The sequence below is a fragment of the Ictidomys tridecemlineatus genome, chromosome 8, assembly GCF_052094955.1.
Source record: "Ictidomys tridecemlineatus isolate mIctTri1 chromosome 8, mIctTri1.hap1, whole genome shotgun sequence".
Classification (NCBI taxonomy): domain Eukaryota; kingdom Metazoa; phylum Chordata; class Mammalia; order Rodentia; family Sciuridae; genus Ictidomys; species Ictidomys tridecemlineatus.
The window spans coordinates 156,953,694-156,971,124 of NC_135484.1; the positions used below are offsets into that span (position 1 = coordinate 156,953,694).

The 17,431-nt window shown below is 34.4% G+C and overlaps 1 protein-coding gene across 1 annotated transcript in view; it reads right to left on the reverse strand.

Annotated features, from left to right (window-relative positions):
- Window positions 1–17,431, reverse strand: part of LOC101959607 (uncharacterized) — a 37,640-nt gene that overhangs the window by 19,313 nt on the left and 896 nt on the right. The window lies entirely within an intron of this gene.

The following is a 17,431-nucleotide window of genomic DNA, read 5'->3' on the forward strand; positions in this document are numbered from 1 at the left end:
TGAAAATACCATGTTCATTTGAAATATAAGATGGGTAAAGTAAGTGATAATACTGCAAAAATGTAACTGATAATACTTGGAAAGAGGAAGTTGTCATTGAACAGGAAGCTAAAGTTTTATATATAAGTACAACTCACAATACTGGTGCACAAATTTAAAATCACACTCAGCAACTGTCTGAAGATAAAAAAAAATTAATAATAATAATAAAAAAAAAACCTACCAGGTATGTAGCTAAGACAATTGTACAATTGTAGGGTCTTGTCTGTACATTTAAGTGGTACAGCACCTCTGGCTCAATCCACAATACTACAATCTACAAAAAGGAGAAGAATGAATTCAGGAGGAAAGAAAAACTGAGATACCTATAGAGTATCTCACCCGCCTCCTGGAGGAAAAAAATATATGGAGTTGTGATTCTGATGATCTCCCCACTCCAGAATCCACAACACAATCTGAGAAGATTTGGAAATATTGCCACAAATGTTCTCACATAGAATTTAAGGTAGGGCTGAAGATATTCTATAGGATACATAGGACTTCCGGGTCTACTGTTAATATATGGTCCAGTTGACTGGCCAGTGGAGACTCATAGCTGACCTTTCTCAGAAGATGCAGGACTGCAGAAACCAAAGATTACACCAGGGATTCTAGTCCACCATTGCCAGTTTCCACCATAGTCAGTGCAGCCAGTTTCAACCAGACTCACCATCCAGTCTCAGGATTTCACTGCACACTCATCATTTACTGTATTTTTAGGAACCACATGTCCTCTCTATAAATCACAAAGTACCTATACAGGAGGAAAAATCAGGTTCACTGAACATAAGTGAGGGAGCCTAGAAATGGAAACCCACTCTGGCAGACTTTACACCAGATGGTCAAAACTTGTTTCTCTTTACTGAAATGTGTAGATTGGACAATACTTATATAAGGGCTCCTGATTGGACACAACTTATGTCTTCATATGCTCAATCTGAGCCTAGTGAGTTTTTTGAGAGACAGGACATAACCTTAAATCCAGAAATAAATGATGTCACAATTGTAGGGTCTTGTCTGTACATTTATTTATTTATTTATTTTCTTTTGAGGCTCTGGAAATTGAAATCCAGATCCTCAGGCTGCAGCAAATTTAAGGCAAGGTATCCTTGGAGAAGTAAAATCTAGCCAACCCAGAAAAGCATTTGCATTTAAACTTGCATATGAGGCCTTTTGAATTTGTAGATTATACATGTAAATACATTATTTATGGATGAAAATAATACAGTGACAATCCTGTAAAATTTCAGTTCACTTCTCTTGTATGGAAACAGATTGAACATTAAAATTATATGAGGTGGAAAGATAATTATTTTTTTAGAATTCATATAAAAATAGTAAAAATTGAATTTTATACTATAACCCAAAATTTCCACTATGTGAAAATTACCATTATGTATTTAAAATATTACTAATAAAGTATATGTATTTTAGAACAACATCCTCAAAACTATGTCAAGACTACAGAAAATCTCAGTTCACAGAACCATATTTGAGAGTTATGCTTCTCCTGAGTTCAGGAAGATGAAGGACATGATCACTTCTTTTTAAGCTACAGGTGAAAGATACATTTTTTTTAACCAATATTCCTCCTGAGATATAAAAAAACTAGAGAGAAACTGCCCTGATTGACAGCAAGGAGATTTAACCAGAAAGTGTATGGTGTGTGTGTGTATTTTCCCCCAGATCCAAAGATTTGAGTCTATTATTTAAATTGATTAATGGTATATTTTTTATTTTATGACATGGCCTTAGACCCAATGGCCTGTCTATAACATTTTCTTTTCTTAAGGGTTGGGGAATATCATGTTAAGGCAAGTAAGGCAATCCCCCTAAACCAAAGACCTAATGTTTTCTCTGCTAAGTGGATGGTGATCCACAACGAGGGAAGTGAAAGGTAGCATGAAAGAAATGAAAAAACTTTGAATAAGACAAAGTGCAGGGAGGTGATGGGAGATGGTATAGAGGTAGGTAAGATGGTGAAATGAGATGAAAATTTTGTTGTACACAAAGTAGAGTTACATGGGTTTTGTAACTATACTTTCTGTACAACAAGAGAAATAAAATTTTGTGCTCCATTTGTATACTATGAAGTGAAATGCATTCTGCACTATTAGCAAGTTAGAACAAATTAATAAATTAATTGATTTTTAAAAATTCAGGAAAGAGACTTGCCTTTCCCTAGATCTATAAACATATATGTGCATATATATATGTGTGTATGTAAAATTATATGCATATATTCTATATATAACATGCACATATTTAATGTATATAATTTATGATCTTTTTTTTAATATTTTTATCAATTTTTTAAAATAAATGACAACAGAAGCATTACAATTCTTATTCCATGTATAGAACACAATTTTTCATATCTCTGGTTGCATATAAAGTATGGTGATACAAATTTGTGTCTTCGTACATGTACTTTTGATGATGGTCTCTATCACATTCCACCATTTTGATAATCCCCTGACCCTTTCTTTCCCCCCCCTCTTCTTTATTGAGAATCCATCTATTTCTCTCATGCTCCCCTTCCCTACCCCATTATGAATCAGCTCCTTATATTTGGCATTTTTTTTAATTGGCTAACAACACTTAGCATAATCTTCTCCAATGCTATCCATTTACCTGCAAATGCCAGATATGATTATATACCTAGAAGACTCAAAGAGCTCCACCAGAAAACTTCTAAACTAGTAAATAAATTTAGCAAAGTAGCAGGGTATAAAATTAACACCCATAAATCAAAGGCATTTCTGTATATCAGTGAAAATCTTTTGAGAAAGAAATGAAGAAAACTACCCCATTTACAATAGCTTCAAAAAAAAAAAAAAAAACCAAAAAGATACTTGGGAATCAACTTAATGAAAGAGGTGAAGGGTCTATACAGGGAAAACTATAAAACCTAAAGAAAAAAATCAAAAAAGACCTTAGAAGATGGAAAGATCTACTTTGCTCATGAATAGGCACAATTAATATTATCAAAATGACAATGCTACCAAAAGCACTATACAGATTTACTGCAATTCTGATCAAAATCCTAATGGCATTCCTCATAGAAATATAAAAATCAATCATGAAATTTATCTGGAAAAATAAGAGACCAAGAATAGCTAAAGCAATTCTTAGCAGAAAGATTAATGCAGGTGGCATCACTATACCAATCCTTAAACTATACTGCAGAGCAATGGTAACAAAAACAGCATTGCATTTGGGAAAAAAAAAAAGACTGCAGACGAATGGTACAGAATAGAGGTCACAGAGACTTACCCACAAAATTATAATTATTATATATTAGACAAAGTTGTCAAAACATGCACTGGAGAAAAGATAGCCTCTTCAACAAACCACTATCTCTCGCCATGCACAAAAACTCAACTCCAAGTGTATCAAGAACCTAGGAATTAAACCAGATACTCTATGTCTAATGGAATTGAACACAGGCTCTAATCTTCATCATGTGGGATTAGGCCCCAATTTTTATAAGACACTGATAGCACAAGAATTAAAACAAGTAATCAATAAATGGGATAGAATCAAACTAAAAAGTTTATTCTCAGCAAAATAAACAATCTGTGAGGTGAAGACAGAGCCTACATTTTAGGAGGAATATTTTACCCCTCACACATCAGATAGAGCACTAATCTCTAGGGTACATAAAGAAATCAAAAAACTAAGCATAATAATGATGATGATGATGATGATGATGATAACCCAATCGAGAAATGGGCCAAGGATCTGAAAAGAGAATATACAATCAATCAACATTCATATATATATATATGATTGGTTTTGGTCCTCCCTTTTCAGGACGAAGGACAGTTCTGGTTCAGTTTCTAAGGAAGGGAGACACAAGCAAGAAGTATTCTCAACTCTCCCTTATAAATTATCAAATACAATTATCTATGTCATTTTCTAAACATAGCTGGACATGGGAAATACAGGTTTGGAGCTGAGAACATTTTTATTAGAAACACGGCGTAAAAAAAGAAAAAGAAAAAAGAAACATAATTATTTGTACCACATTGAACCACAAGAGAATTGGAACTTGGAATTCAGAAAAGAAAGATTTAAACTTTTATACTTGGGAATGTGGATGACATAGATGCCTAAAGTTATTACAAGCTTTTGAAAGAAAATTTATGTGAGTGGCAGATAATTGTTAATCAATTAGTATCTGCACAGTGTCTCCCAGGGCCTTTGTCAGCTGTGCACTACAGAACATACAGGTATTCATAGCCTCCATGAAGAGCAATATTCATCTGTGCCCTCTAAAATTATTCTCATTGTACAGATGAAAAAACATGGGTATCTGGATACTAAATGGCAATTCAGCAGCCCTCAGAAAACTACCCAAAGACAGAACTGTATGAAATTTCTTCAAAGACCATCAATGTATTATTAGCTGAGGGCTGGGGATGTGGCTCAAGCAGTAGCGTGCTCGCCTGGCATGCGTGCGGCCCGGGTTCGATCCTCAGCACCACATACCAACAAAGATGTTGTGTCCGCCGAGAACTAAAAAATAAATATTAAAAATTCTCTCTCTCTCTCTCTCTCCCTCTCTCTCTCCTCTCTCACTCTCTCTTTAAAAAAAAAAAAAACAGAAAAGAAAAAACATGGGTATCTGGATACTAAATGGAAATTCAGCAGCCCACAGAAAACTACCCAAAGACAGAACTGTATGAAATTTCTTCAAAGACCATCAATGTATTATTAGATTCTAACACAGGGATGTCAGTCGGTGGAAATATTATTTTCTCTCCATTCTGAAGAGAGTGCATTGAGAATACATTTCAGGGGCAACACAAATACTTTTTTTCTTTTTCTTTCATGTTAAGATATTCTTCAGAAACAGAGCTCTCAAGACAGATTTCTACAAAATGAAAAGAAACACATCAGTGGCCTTGAGTGACTCAGTAAGGAAATAAATCTAAAGGTTATTAGAAACTGAAAAGAAAAAAAGTAACTATTTCTAAAAATAGATATGTTCATTAGTTGCTATCTCCACAACATATCATTAAGTAAACAACAAATTATGTATGAATATTTTTAGGATTGGCCAAATTTCAGTCCATATGATTTTATATTAAACCCCCAAATCCAGATAATAGAATTCATGATTCACTGCCAAAAATATTCCAGAAGAAAATTCTTTAAGGAGTGGATATTTAGTAAATATGTCATTTAACAATTTAATTACCATATGATTTTAGGAAATTTACTCATTTTGCTGCAGCCATAGTGTAGAGATATTTCTTATTTTTTTTTCTTGTAGTAATTTTCAAAGATAAGCCCTAGAATCCACTTTACATAACCTACACTTACAATCATACAAGAAACCTATAATAAATAATGAGGAAAGAAAGAAGGCAATTTTAAAAAATAATTTAAACCTTTTTTCTTTTTCTTGAAATCAAACTCTAGCTGCATTATTTGATCCATTTTCTCATCTTTTAAGCCAAAAAGATACAAAGGTCAGAAATTTGAATGCAAATTTATACAAGAGATTAAGTATAAAAATTCAAAATCTTTACAAATTAAAGAAATGCAAAATAAAAACCCATCATGGGAAAAATTAAGTAATATTGATGAACATTTAAAACAAATGAATAATCATTACCTCAAAAGAAGTTTAAATTAGTATCTATTTGTGGAAACGATTTTGCTATTGAATATACATGATACTCCCCATCACAGAGACTTACTGAAATTAGAGCATATGGGACCTTGATAACATATAAGTATGCAATGGTACTCATGCAAACATTTGAAGCCCAAGGGCATGGCTCAACATAATACACATCTTGGAAGAGATAAAAAATAATCTGTAGGAAAAAAATGGTCACTAGGGCCAGTCATAGTTCATAAAATATCCAGTCTAAAACACAGCAGAAAACACTATATATAAATTTTACATAGGTGCCTTATGCAAGTGGTTTTTCACATATGTACATTTTTAGAAACAAAATCTGCAGAACTTCTGAGAAAATAAAAGTCACAAAAAGCACATAGAAGACTAAATTATACATCCCATGTACAGATGATAAAACTCATCATTATAAAGGTGATAATTTTCCCCCAAATTAACCCACAATATATCTCACAAAAATTGCTATGTACAAATATGAATATATCACAGTGAAGTCTATTTTTATGTATTCTATAAAGCAATAATTGAAAAAACTATAAATAAATATACAATAGAAGAAAGTATGAGAATAGGAAAAGGGGAATTACTGGAAACTTAAGGTGGAGCAAATTATATTCCATGTTTTATGGTTATGTCAAAATAAACCTGACTATTAAATACAAGAAAAATGCAATAATAAAAAAGATCAACAAGCTTTACTTTAAATGAAATAAGAAAGTAAAGCAGGGCTGGGGATGTGGCTCAAGTGGTAGCATGCTCGCCTGGCATGCATGAGGCCCGAGTTCGATCCTCAGAACCACATACCAACAAAGATGTTGTGTCTGCCGAGAAATAAAAAATAAATATTAAAAATTCTCTCTATCTCTCTCTCTCCTCTCTCACTCTCTCTTTAAAAAAAAAAGAAAGTAAAGCATACATGTTTAAAATTCATCTACTAAATTATAAGTAACTTTAGCCAAAAACCTTTTCAATTATAAGAGCAAAAAAAAAGAACTTATCATAACCAAGTATTCATATATGTTGTGAAATTATAATATTACAATAATCATCAAAGAATCACAGTATAAATAAGATCCCCATAAGAATACTTATGCATGTAAAAACAGTATGCTTTATTGCAATAGCAAAGTCTAGATAAATCAAACAATAACAAAAATAATCTTAGCAACTTAGCTAGGACCTTTCTCAAAATAAATTTAAACATGTTAGGGCTGTTTACTGGTGAAGAGTCCTTGCTTCCCCAATGCTGAAGTATAACACCAGAGAAGTACACCAAGGCAAGTTTAGAGTGGAAAATAGAAGCTTTATTAAAGGACAGTAGAAAAGACTTCTCCCCAGAGGAAAAAGGGGACCCAAGAGGTAGAATCCATGGAAGGGTTTTTTGTTGTTGGTGGTGGTGGTGGTTTTTAAAGCTAAGGTCTTTTTAGCTTTTTTATAGCTAAGGTCTTCCTTCAGCTATCCTGCATTCCTGTCACATTGTTGTCCTTTATTCTGTTTTCTTGCAGTGATGAAATGTAGGTGGGAAGGCCCAAAGTGTGGAGGACAGGTGGGCAGAGGGAATAATCTGGGCAGGAAGGGCTTTTGGATTAGCATCTCCATGTTTGCTGTGAGCTGCTTCATTAAAATTTCCTTGGGATGGGCTCAGGGCCTTGGGACATTTTCAATTCCCCTTTTCCTGGACTCCATTCTCAATATGGTGTTCATTCTTGATTTTATTGAATATTAGACCCAATTTACCTAACTACACTAACTACCTATCTGCAAATCTGGCTTCACTACCAAGGATATGGCTAAGTAGTACAGTATCCCTCAGTTCACCTAACTTTAACAAAATAATAACAATGAAGAAAGTAAAAATAAAAGAAAGTCAAAATGAAAATTAGCTGGCTCAAGAGGAAATTAGGTACCCAAAAATGACAGCTCCTCTCCTGTAGAAAATGGCCCTTGGAGATTTGATTTTGATAATTATTCCACCTGTCAATCTCTAGCATCTGGGCTGCAGGAATACCCCTGCCACATAGTATTTTATGCAGGTGCTGAGGATGCCCTTTGAGCATAAGGAAGGCAGCAAAGAGTCTCTGCCACTGACATGTTCCCCACCTGGTTGGCCAGTAGGACTGAGGACATAGTGGCCCAGTGGAGGGCTTAAGCCTGCAGACTCCAGAGACTGCCCAGAGTCCCAATCTGCTAACTCCTGTTTACAACACAGCCAGTCTTGTGATTCCAATAGTCTTTCTGCCCCAGCCTCCCTTGCTAGGCTAATGTACACTCACCATTGCCTGGTTCTCAGGAGTAGGACTACTTGGGATCCTCAGTTCCTGTACAGCAGAACAAACTGTGACTCTGAAGTGTGAGACTCAAATGGAAAAAATGGAGGACTCAGGAGATAAGAAGTGAAAGCCCGCCCTCCTCCTCCCTGATGACACACAGGATTGGACAGTTCCTACAAAATGCTCTTGATTGGCAGGAGCTTCAGATCATGAACACTGAATATGAGAGAAGTGAGCCTTTTTTTTTTTTTTTTTTTGAGTGACAGGGAATATTATCCAATCCAGACATGATAAGGGTCATTGAGTGCTGCTTTATTTTTTTTTTTTGAGTTCTTTTTTTTTATTAGTTGTTCAAAACATTACATAGCTCTTGACATATCATATTTCATACATTTGATTCAAGTTGGTTGTGAACTCCCATTTTTCCCCTGTAGACAGATTGCAGAGTCACATCTGTTACACATCCATGTTTTTACATACAGCCATACTAGTGTCTGTTGTATTCTGCTGTCTTTCCTATCCTCTACTATCCCCCCTACCCTCCCCTCCCATCTTCCCTCTCTATCCCATCTACTGTACTTCATTTCTCTCCCTTGTTTTTTCCCCCTTTCCCTTCACCTCCACTTATATGTAATTTTGTATAACGACGAGGGTCTCCTTCCATTTCCATGCAATTTCCCTTCTCTCTCCCTTTTCCTCCCACCTGTCATCCTGGTTTAATGTTAATCTTCTTCTCATGCTCTTCCTCCCTGCTCTGTACTTAGTTGCTCTCCTTATATCAAAGATGACACTTAGCATTTGTTTTGTAGGGATTGACTAGCTTCACTTAGCATAATCTGCTCTAGTGTCATCCATTTCCCTGCAAATGCCATGATTTTGGGAAGAAACCCCCTAAAGTAAAAATGCCCAATAAAAACAACACATAAGGGGCTGGGATTGTGGCTCAGCAGTAGAGTGCTCTCATTCCATGTGCAAGACCCTGGGTTCAATCCTCAGTACCACATAAAAAATAAATAAGTGAAATAAAAGTATTGTGTCCAGCTACAGCTAAAAAAATTAAAAAATTAAAAAAAGGAAAAACATAAGGTACAAGGTGAGAAACTAACCTCTACCCCAGAGCAAAGACTGTCCAAGGAAGGGGGCATGACTCTTGTCCTTGGAAAGACACACAGAGCACTTCTAGGCTCATACCCACCCTGCTGAGTTGTTTATCTACAAATAACAGGAGAGATCTGCTGTGCCTGGTGTCCCTGACTCAGTCAGGTTAGGTGGGGATCCATAGCAACCCCCTAGCAGCCACCAATCAGCATGAAACAGGGAAAATACCTGAGATGCTAGATGACCTTCCCAGTACTTTATGGTGGTTGATAACATTTTGGGAAATCATATCGTTCAGCACGTACTCCCCTCATGGCCTAAGCCAATCTGTTCAAATGAATCCCCATCTTGTACTAACCAATCACCCTTACCCAACTTGTTCTCACCAGTGAATGGACTAATCATGTTTTAGAGTTGTTTATGATTTTCCCAAGGTGTGTGATGATTTGCTAAGAGATGTTATGATGTATGTGGGGTACCTGCCTTTCCCAAAGAGTTATAAAACTGCTGCAAACCCTGGGCTCAAGGCCTCTAAGCCACCAGTTGCTGTGTGTGGAGGACTGAGCTAGCTCACAATAAACACTTATTTGCTGCAAACATCTATCTTGGTCTCTGGTGGTCTTCTGGGGTCCCGCATTTGAGCATAACAGTCTCTCCTGAAACCCATGGGAAAAGAAGACAGCACTCCAGTTCTCTAGGACTCCAGTTTTATAGCACAAAAATTTGCAAAATGGGGGTGTTTGAGATCTTACATGCACAACAGGATTTTGACAAGCATAATACAAAGGCATGTAGTAGGTTAATGGTCTAAATGGTTCAGCACTTAGGGAGTAAGTTTAGATCACAACATCAGAATGTATGATGCACCACTAAAGTTTCAGAGTGAGTTGTTATTTTGTCAGGAAAAGCCAGAATTTATGAGTCATCACTAAAGTTTCAGGGAGGGTTGTTATCTCATTGGGGAAAACCAGACATTCGTGAGTTCAAGGCACTGGCAGGCATTTCAAGCAAGTTTACAAATCACAGTAATTTATAATGAAGCAAAAATTAACTTTTCATGCCTTTGTGATGAGATGGCTTCCAATATTAAGAGGAAATTAGGCTGGATTTTTCACTTGCTATAGCCATAGCTTTTAAAGTATATGTTTCATACTTTAACAAGCATGAGCATTAAATTATTAATATTAATTATTACTAATTTTTTAAAAGACTGAGTAAAAGAACTAAGATATTTGTTATTAAATGCATAAAAATTTTGATTAATATATTGATAATATAAACGTGGAATATTTTGACAATGATAAAAAGACATTTAGTATAAGGGCTTCGATACTATAAGTCCCTCATGTTCAGTGGGTCAGTCCTTCAATGATTTTTTCATTTTTTTAGGTCATTTTAAATTACATTTCCGCAAATGTTTGTTAAGAATACAAATTTAAGATTTTGTATTTTGTAAAGCAGAAAAATGACAGAATTGAGCTCCTGTCAGAATTTTAAAACTTATAAGCCATGTGGGGCATCTTAGCACTTTTTTTTTTTTCATATTTGCACACAGTCCAATTCTAGAGAGGAATGAGTTAGAGATATAGTCTACTTCCTGAGCAAAAGAGAAGTTGCCTTAGGCTATTTCTAAATCTTTTAACTTTTCTAACTTTTCAGAACTTTTTGTAATTTAAAAAAATTATTTAAGAAATGAATTCCTTTAAATTAATTATTTATGTTTCCTGCATTATTTTTCACTTTTTTTTAATTTTTTTTAGAAGAACTAACAGAACAGAATTCCAAAAGTGTTCTATGTAAATTTAAAGGTATGTGTCTAATGATCAAGATAGAAAGCAGAAGCAAAACATCATCTAGTTTGATGATTCTGCCTCAAACTAGAGAATTACTTATTTATTTCTGCCATTATTCACTAGGTTCCTGAGGTTGCAGAAATCACCAAACAACAAAGAGAAAAGTCTTATTAGTTTGTTTTTCACAACCAATTCAAGTTAAAATACACTAGAATCAGTGTAGTTTAAGACCAAAGTGTTTCTAAATAATAAAAATAATATGTATACATAAATATATAAATAAATATAAAATAAAGTATTAGATAGATTTTTTTTTTTGAATAATCATCTTGTACATACTTCCCTTTAGACACAGTTCTGAGTACAAAGTGTCACAAATAAGACATGGATCCTACATTGCTACACAGAGTAATTAAGGCACATACTAAGAGCTTGGTATAAAACTTGGCACAGAGACGTAAATAACTATAGAACACCATAAAAAAATTATACCTAAATGCTAAGCAGCAAATTCATAGTCTTTAAGTACATGAAGAGACAAGTTATCATAGCAAATTTTATAACTCAGTTGCTGCTAATATACAGATATAGATATTTATTAAGAAATGGTTTTATGCAGATTTTTAGTTTAAAAAGGGAAAGATCAAATAATGTACATGATTTAAACATGAGCAATAATATTTTTCTGCATTCAGTACCTTTTTCACAGATATATGAATTATAATTAATTCCAACCAGTAAAATGCAGAAATAGTGTAAAGATTATTCACTATGAGTAAAACTACTTAAAAAGAGAACCAAAACTTCCATTCCTGTCCAAATGTTTATTTCCTGACAAAAAGACTGCTTCTTTTGAACCATTTCTGTAGATTTTTTATTGTAATAAATATTTTGGTGATTATTTGCATATTACTTAATATATTTATGCTTCACATTTTATCTTTTTTCCTATTTTACTACCTATATTCTGAAAGAAAAAATTTCTAACTCCTAAACTTCCTTGATATTTGAGCTATCTTTTAATTTTTAAGCTTATATTATTTCTTTAATGAATACTGTGCTTTCAGGAAAGAATGACTATTATTATGCACCTGGCTCATTTACAGGAGTTTTGTTGTGTTCTTTGGTTTTATTTACAGTGAAGTTAAAAAAAAAAAAAAAGGTTAATGTTGAACCAAAACACAAAGAAAAGACCACCAACTCAAATCTTAAATCAAATTAAATCAAGATTGTATCGTGTACACAAAAGCTGGCCAGGACTGTCTCTTACAAGATCCCATGCTAGAGATAATCCCCCAGACCTTCAAGAAAAAGTTTTTACAGCACAAAAGGTTACAAAGGAAGTGGGTGTCTAAGGTACTTACAGCTAACAAGATTTTGACAATCATAATACAAAGGCAGATAGCTGGTAAAGGATCTACATGGCTAAAATTTCAAGGGAGGGAATAAATTCAGCTCCAGACATTAGAATTTATGAGCTGCCACTGAGATTTAGAGAGAATTGTATTTTGGTCAGTGGGAGCCAGGATTTATGAGGCACCAGTAAGGTTTTAGAGAGGGTTGATATCTGGTAAGGGATAGCCAGGCATAGGTGAATTCAAAACACAGGTAGAAATTGCAAGCAAGTTTAAAACATCAAAATATTGTCAGGCCAAAGAGAAATTTTAGTTTTCTTATAGAAAACAGAAATAAACTTTTTACCTCTGAAAGTTCTAAGATTTTTTTTTTTTTTATTTTCTCACATCTAATGGCTTCTGGCATTCCTTTGTTTATGACCATAAATGCTTCTCTTCTGTGTTTATGGGGCTTCCAAAACATAAAATATAGATAAGCCCTTCTCATAGGGAAGATGTTTCTAACATAGCAAGTAACTACCCTTTAACCCACAGGGTCTGACAACCATATTATAGGATATGAAAGACCTCCAATATCCTTGTTCTCCCAACCATTGTTTGCAAAGATTGACAAAAGTCAATTCATTGCACAGAATGAGTGAGGTGAGTCTCTGCTCTGCAGTCCAGAACAGGTGGTAAAAGAGCCCCAAAGTGAGTTTAGGACAGGGCTTTACATGACATAGCTGACAAAATCCTAAAAACAAGAGAAAACATAAATTCAGAGAGAACCATACCCACATAATCTCATTTGACAGAATTAAATTTATAAGAAGAACAGAGGACAGAGGCAAATCTAAAGGGATTTAACTATATTTTCTTTTTCTAAATTGCTATTAATATCTCCCACAATTATAGAGTTCTGGATCCCTCAGTTACTCCTTTATCATTACCTTCAACCTACAATGCATGAGGCACACTGAATTTACTCTCATACTCATGTATTTATCACTTATTTTTTCAATAGAAATGCATATGTATATGAATATATTTTTCCCACATTTCCAAGATTCTACCCTGAAAATTTCTGCGATATCACTTCCCTGAAATGCATTTTCATTATTTCATGTCAGTTCATCTAAGTATTCCATATCATGCATTGGAAAAGATGAGACAACTCTAAGGCCCTTCTTATTTGACTATTTATAAACTATAATTAAAGGTCAATCTTAGTACCTCCACAGAACTTCAGTCTCATTCACCTTTCTCATTCATAGTGTTTTATTATTTAAGTAGGTAGTAGAAATTTTATTTCGAAGAACAGTAAATGATTTAAAGCCATTCAGTGTACTTTACAGGATCCCAAAAACCTACATTTGTATTTCTTAAACAACCTTATCACTGAAAGATCTGGATTACACTCCAGGTTGGACACTGATACTATGCTTCCATGGGAAATGGTTTCTTGGTTGTGAATATTTTCCTTTCCCTTTCCCCTATAGTCTTGGAAATGTGTGAATTGTAAACTTTCAGAATCATTATTTTCAACACACTTAGCATGGAACCATTTGATAATAGGAGACATCTACATTCTGAAAAAAAGAAGACCCTTCACCAAGCCCTAAAGAAGTGATAAAATAATCTCTGGAAAAAAATAACAGTCATCCATTAGATTATTTTTTTTTAAATACTAAGAATAAGTTTAGTTAGCAATACATTACTGTACTAGGAAAAGTGATATAAATGCAATTTTTAAAGTTGTTTCTGACTACTACAGAGTATAAAAAGCTGGGTACAAGGACTGGAGTTGTGTCTCAGTGGTAGACTACTTTGCTAGCATGTGCAAAGCACTGAGTTTGACTTTCAGCAATACATATAAAGAAATCTTTAATTTTGTTTTATTTTTTAAATACATGACAGCGGAATGCATCGCAATTCTTATTGCACATATAGAACAATTTTTCATATGTATATTCACATCATAAGTATGTTCACATCAATTCCTATCTTCATATATGTACTTTAGAAAATAATGTCTATCACATTCCACAATCCTTGCTAATCTTTACACAGCACTCCTACATTGGCTACTTCACATAAACTTGCCTCAGGGATTTAATGCATTAATCAAATGGATTTTCTGCAGCCTATGCAGAAAATGTTGGAATGGCTATTATAAAAATCTAAAATTGTCATGTATGGTGGCATATGCCTGAAATTCTAGAAGCTATGAAAAATGATGCAGGAGAATTGTTAGTTCAAAGACAGCCTCATTAACATAACAAGGCTACAATCAACTTAGTGAGAGCCTGTCTCAAAATATAACATAAAAAGTAATGTGGATGTGTCTCAGTGATATGTACCCCTGGGTTCAATATTCAGCACCAAACCAAAAAAAAAACAAGTAAATATCTCTTAATTAATAGGGATTTTAGGGTACACAAATATGTAAAAATGTTGGTGACAATATAAAACCAATAAATATATTTTTTATAAAAGTGTTAAGGTTCTTTAAAAGCCCAAAATAAAAATGCCACATAATCCACTAGTAATAATTTGGGGTAGCAGTGCAAAGTTCTACATGCCTGAACTCACAGTGGCTTAGGAGGATAAGAGGTAGAAAACTAGGGGTTTATTCTCAAGTTAAAGTCCAGCCTCAAGAACTTGGCAAGGTCCTAAGAAACTCAGTAAAACCCTCTCTCAAAAATAAATAAATAAATAAAAGTGTTGGAGACTGGGTATGTAGCATACAGGTAAAGTGCCCTGGGGTTAATCTCCAGTATTTAAATAAATAAAAAGATATAAATGATAATTCTTGGTAAAAAAAAAAATGTCATACAATCCACTAATAATAACTTTGGATATATATGTAAAGAAATTTGAATCCTTTTGCTAAAGATTGCCACATGTCTATTTTTATTGTATCTTTATTCACAGTATCTAATAAAAAAAATGAAGTACCTTTTAGATAGAGAGTATATCAGAAATGCCTTCCAGCTGCAAAGCATCCAATTAGTCCATCCCTTCAGAAGCTCACACTTAAAATTCAAACTGGTCCCTAGAAGGCAAAACTCAGAGAGTGGTATTTTCTAAATACTCCAAAAAAATGGAATCTCTGGAAACCTTGTTTCAGATATTCTAAAACTCAGAACTAGGTCATATGGGAGGTCAGAATGAGAACACAACACATAGTAGATTCTTTAATGGGAAATTTTAACTCAGACACTGTCATAACTGAAAGCAGTGTTAGAGATAAAAAATAGATTCTGTTTCACTGATTTCTGGGTTATGGATTCAAATCAAACATATACTAGAAAAAAGTTAAGGCTACTGGTTAAAATCTATGTAAAACAGGTATTAAAAATGTACCAGGGGCTGAGTGTTTTGGTGCAAGCCTGTAATTACAGTTGCTGAAGAGGCTGAGGAAGATGTGTTAAAAGTTCAAAGCCAGCCTAAGCAAAAATGAGGTGCTAAGAAACTCAGTGAGATCTTGTCTCTAAATAAAGCAAAAAAAAAAAAAAAAAAAAACAACCCCTGGGGATGTGTCTTAGTAGTCAAGTGTTCCTGAGTTCAATCTCCAATATCCCCCATAAAAAGTGTTCCAGGGGGCTGGGGCTGGGGCTCAGTGGTAGCTCACTTGTCTGGCACATGTGAGGCACTGGGTTCAATTCTCAGCTCCACATATAAGTAAATAAAATATAGGTCTATCAACAACTAAGGAAAAAAATATATATATATATATATATATATTTTAATAATGTACCGAGTTATTGACATGGACTTTGATCTAATTTGCTGTGTACTTTAGCCTGTAAGATTGAAATTGGTCAGGCATGGTGGTGCATGCTTGTAATATCAGCTGTTTACAAGACTGAAACATAAGGAACATGAATTCAAAACTAGTCTCAGCAATGGTGAGGCACTAAGCAACTCAAACCCTGTCTCTAAGTAAAATAATAAGGGAAGGAATGTAGCTCAGTGGTAGAGTGCCCCTGACTTTAATTGCTCATCTCCCCCCTCCGCCCTCCCCAAAAAAATGAGGCTGAGTAAATAGCTCAGCTTGTAGAGTGCTTGCATTCTAAGCATGAGGCCCTGGGGTCAATCCCCAGTACAGAGAGAGAGAGAGATTGAACTTACATGTAATTTAAATTCAAGTTAGTCCCACTTTTATTTTTCCTGCCACACCAGAAGAAAAGAATTTCCTGAAATGTTTGGCATGTTTCTGTGGGTTATTTATTTATTTATTTTTATGTGGTGCTAAGGATCCAACCCAGGACATTTCACGTGCTAGGTGAGTGCTCTATAGCTCAGCCACAACACCAGCCCCTTCTGTGGGTTATTTTAATAAAATGGTCTGGCCACAAATAAGTAAACAAACAAATACATTAATAAATAAACAAAACATCAATTGATGACCCATTACAGTTTTTAAAATTTACTAATTGGGACACATAAACCTCATTTAGGAGAGATTTATTCTTTTTAATGTCACCTAATTTTATTCTGCTTTCTGCTCATGATGTCAAAATCTCAGAATGATAAATTAAACTCTTTTTAAAATGCCCTTCATTTCTTGTAGAAAAACATAAATGATGCATCCAATTAAAATAAAATATGAAAAAATAATGATTGATAATGCTGAAAGTGGAGTTTTGAGATGAAGCAAAATTTCTCAGTTTGCCAATTGAATCTGGGTGCTTGTCTCATAAATTTTGAAGAAAAAAAATCTAAGAAATAGAATTCCCGCTATGTGATATGAGGAATGATACCAGAAAAAAAAAAACTCATCTTGATGTGCCATCTTAGAAGTTTACTAATTGTTTTGGGCAGAACACGGAGCATAATGCATTTAGAATAGGCTTTGGAAAAGGCATCCTAACTACCACAGGGGTTCACTTTCATTCTTTCTGTGACCAATTCTTTTATGTTCAAATTCAATCAGGAATCACCCCTGGGACAAAGGACTTTGTTGAAGGTGTTCCCACAAGTGGGCTTCAAGGTCTTTTACATTTGAAATAGGCCTTAATGGTGCTCATTAACATATCCTTCAGTTAGCAGCCAGGTGTGTTTGAGACCCATTATCCACAATACAAGGTCATTATACTATCTATTCTATTTTATTACTTTTTCTCTGTGAACAGAGAACCCTAGTTTTGGATATGTGAACAGAGAGCTAGAAAACTAGGGGTTTACTCTGAGACCCATGGAGAGCTAAACTGAAGTTCTGGATTTCAGATGTTTGTT